We start from the raw sequence: 3,694 nt of genomic DNA, 5'->3' as shown, positions 1-3,694 counted from the left end.
AGCAATATCTTAGAAATCCTAAAGACCAAACAGTGTGGCTGAGGTAGCCTTTTGATTACGCATCTGTGTTACTGCCAGCTAAATATCTAATCAGATTGAGTAGCTTACTCACAAGCATCTTCCAAAGGCAGGTGAAGTTTCCTTTTGGAGGCAGGCAGTTCCTTACTCATGAGTTTTGGGGTGAGAGAGAGAGCTAGTTTCAGATGGTAAAGCTCCTCTGTGTCCCCTGCATGGCTACTGCTTCACCTCATGACCCAAGAGAGAGACTGCCTCCTTCCCCCTCTAATTTATATAGCCCCTGTGACCTCATTCACCTGGTCCAGTGGAGGTCAGCCCCAGTTGGCTGTCAGCCAACCAATTTGAAATACATCACCTGTTACGAGGCAGATTCCAGCTCCCCAGGTAGAAACCTCTTACCCAGGTAACTGATGCAAGTCACATAGGTATAGGGAGCAGGTTTCCCCTTCCCTCAGGAATGCAGCCAGCTCAAGTTACCTAAATAGACAGGCTGAGGGTGCGGTCCCCTGTGTGCAGGGTCCCCCCTAATCAAATGGTTGCAGCTCAGAGATTTTAGTCACAGTGTCACAGGGCAGAGATTTTGGGGAGAAACCAAGGTGGCTTTCTGCCACAATGCCAATGTTTGGACCGTGAGCTGAGGTAGAGGTGAAGCGACCTAAAGCCACAACGATTTAGGAGGTGGAGGATGCTGGCGACTGCGCACCCATGGTGACTTCTGGGTCAGCTGGAAGGAGGCCTCTGCCCTTTTGCTGGAGTTGTGGGCATAAGCAGTGAGTAAGATGTTACTTGGAGTGGTGTGGGATTGTGTCCCAGTGGGGCGATTGTTTGTGCTTTGCCTTTGTGTTTGGTAGCAAATTTGCCTGTGTGCCCTCAGGAGGTGCCTGTGTACCCCATGCAAAGAGGAAGGCCGTTGGGGATGAGGGTGGGCTGGAGAAGGAGCAGAATTATGCCAGGTTGGGTGAGTGTTGTCTCTAAGGGCTGAGGCTTTTGTCATGGTTGAAGGTGTGTGCCCTGGCCAGGCACTCTTTGGGGAATTTGAGCTGGGTGGGTGGGGTGGCAATTGTACCTGACGGTCCCTTCTTCTGTTTGCTTGTGCCCTTTGGGGTGAACTGCCTGTTCTGTCACTTGTAGGATCCTGCCCTGTGTGGAGGGAAATGAATGCTGGTTCAGGGAGTGGAGCTGAGCGGTGCTATTGGAGGCTGAAGCAGGAGGAATCAGATGCTGTGAGGTGTGTTGGTGCTGGATGGGCAGATCCAGTAGTTGGTAAGAGCTTCCTTGGAGTAATCTGGGGTTGTTTGAGTCTGGTAGTTATTTCTGCTTTGCCCTTTGTAGTTTTTTGCACTGAGGTTTTTCCTTTGTGTCTGCAGCAGGTGCCTGTCTCTGGAATTGGGAGGGGATGGTGGTGCAGTGGGGATGTCAGCTGTGGTACGTGCTGGCTTTTGGGGCTGAGGCCTTCCCCCTGCTGTCTGTGTACCCTGTGCAGTGTGTTGAGGTGCTCCCTTGGCTGCCTGTGTGGGGTGGGAATTTCCCAGGTGGTTCCCTTGTCCCATGTTTTGTTCTTCCCCTTCGGGTGAACGCTTCTTCTCTGTTCTCTCTAGAGTCCTGGTGTGTATGGAGGGAAAGGTTGAGGGCAAAGGGACTGGAGCAGAGAAGTGCTAACGGAGCCAGAGGATCGGGATGCCAGAAGGTGTTTTGTGTTTGGGAAGGGAGGGAGGGGCTGCCTGGGTGTGGTGGGAAGGCTGAGGCAGGGTGTTGTGGGGTTTCAGGTTCCCTTCCTTCTTTGTGGTGGCATGCTGTGGCCAGGGGTCCCTCATCTGGCTCTGCATGAGGCTTATGCATCCCTGCCAGCCCCTGCCACTAGCTGTTTGGGGACCCTCAGCTGGGTTAGCTCCAATATTTTCATGCTGGTGTGGTGTCTAGCCCTCTCCAGGTTTTGCTGAGCCACAAGTTTTTGTCTGAGTTACTGCCAGCTGTCCATCTTGCCACAGGCTCTGCCACCAGTGCTGGGAATGGCCTGTCTTGTGTCTGTGTGCCTTTCTGTTTGTCTTGTTGTCTTCAAAGTTGCTGCAGCCTTTCTCTGCTGTTCCCAGAACTGGCAGGAGACCTGTGTTTGCACATCTAAATCGCTTCCCTTGCTATTGAAGGGAAAGGCCTGAGAGGGGTGTGGCTGTCCTGTTACAGCTATGGGTTGGGGATTAGGGGGATAAGCTGTGTGTGCAGTCTTGGCAGGTTGCAGCCATTGTCCCCAGTGCTGTGAGGCCTCTGAGTTGTTGATAGTGGCAATTGCCTTTTCTTTTTTGTGTGTGGAAGAGCCATCTTGTGAAGGCTTCTGGCCTATGAAGTACACGCTGAGAAGATGAGGTGAAGAGCCCCAGAGATGGTGGAGGAGGAAGTGGGCAGCCCTGTTGCAACTTCCTGATTTGGCATGGTACAAGGCCTCTACCTTGATGGTATCTCCTGGCTGGAGCGTGTGGTGCCTCTGAGCTCCCTTGGAGCAGTGTGATGTGTTTGTCTTCCTGCCTCACCACTTGTCCCACACTTGTTCTTTCATGTTTCCAGGAGGTTTTGTGTCTGTACCTTTGCAGGTGGTGTGGTCCCATTACTTCTTCTGGCTGTGAGGACAACTGGATAAGGAGTGGCATGATTGTGGCTGTGGTGAGCAGTGGCTGTTGGAGATGAGGGTTCTCCTGTGGTGGCTGTGCCCCGTGTAGGCTAGGTGACTTCTTGATTGTCTGTGACTATCCAGCTCAGGCTGGCCAGAGGCAAGTGTTTGAGAGCTCAGGTAGTGGGTAGAGGTGCTGGGTATATGTGCTGGAGGTTTGGAGAGGAGCTTCCCTTGGGTTTGACTTGGTTCCCTTGTGTCCCCTGTTTGGGGTGACGAGGGTTTTGTTCTTTTTCCAGTGGTCTTGGTCTTGTGGGGGTGAAGGATGCAAGGGCATGTTGTGATGGAAGATGGAGGAACCAGGGTGCTGAAAAGTGGGTTTGGTTAGAGTGGGGGGGTGGAGTGGCTGGTTTGCTCCGGTGATAGTTGGTGGGGAGTGGGGGCGGGAACCCCTGGTGTCGGATAGTGTCTGGAGCTCCAGGGTTCCCAGGCGATGGTGCAGAAGAGAAGATTGTGGCCCTCAGGCTTGCCCTGAATTGGGCAGTGTAAGCCTGGGTTGCGTTTAGCCTGGCTGCGAGTCCTGAGTCTTTGTAAAGGCTGAAAATAGCCTCTGAGTATTTTGGGGGTTTCAGGTTTTGCTTCTTGTATGTGGGTACAGATGTTGCCCTTGGATGTGCTGGGGTGGAGGAGTTGGTGCCAGTCTCTGCCTGGGTGCTGCTGCTGCCACTGGCCTCCCTTCATTGTCTCTTGGGGTGTCACTAGTAGTTCTTTCTATTTTGATGTTGAAAAGAGCAAAGTGCTTGTTTGTTTTGTTTGGTGCTGTTTGTGTGTGTGTTTGTGGCATCTGTTTTCTGCCTGTTTGTTGTGACACTGACAATGTTTTCTTCCTGGTGGTTTGTTTTGTATGTGGCTGTTCCCTCCTCAGGTCTGCTGAGCCTTTTGTGTGTGTAACACATAGAGGAAGTTGTGGGCCAGGGTGGAAAAATAAAGCAGATATGGTTCTGGTACCTGCTGGATTGAGTTTATTAATTAATAACTTTTTTCCCGGGGGGCAGGGCTGGGTGCTCGTGGCCT

At 52.3% G+C, this 3,694-nt stretch overlaps 1 long non-coding RNA gene across 1 annotated transcript; it reads left to right on the top strand.

Annotated features, from left to right (window-relative positions):
* The first annotated feature begins 636 nt into the window (after positions 1–636).
* On the top strand, positions 637–3,069 carry LOC109307373. The gene is made up of 4 exons (XR_002100253.1): positions 637–792; positions 893–976; positions 1,150–1,281; positions 1,617–3,069. It is a non-coding gene; the product is annotated as an uncharacterized LOC109307373 (long non-coding RNA).
* The last annotated feature ends 625 nt before the right edge of the window (positions 3,070–3,694 follow it).

Source organism: Crocodylus porosus, unplaced genomic scaffold (genome assembly GCF_001723895.1).
Source record: "Crocodylus porosus isolate Cpor-Errol unplaced genomic scaffold, CroPor_comp1, whole genome shotgun sequence".
Taxonomy (NCBI): Eukaryota; Metazoa; Chordata; order Crocodylia; family Crocodylidae; genus Crocodylus; species Crocodylus porosus.
This window is presented reverse-complemented; position numbering and strand designations above follow the sequence as displayed.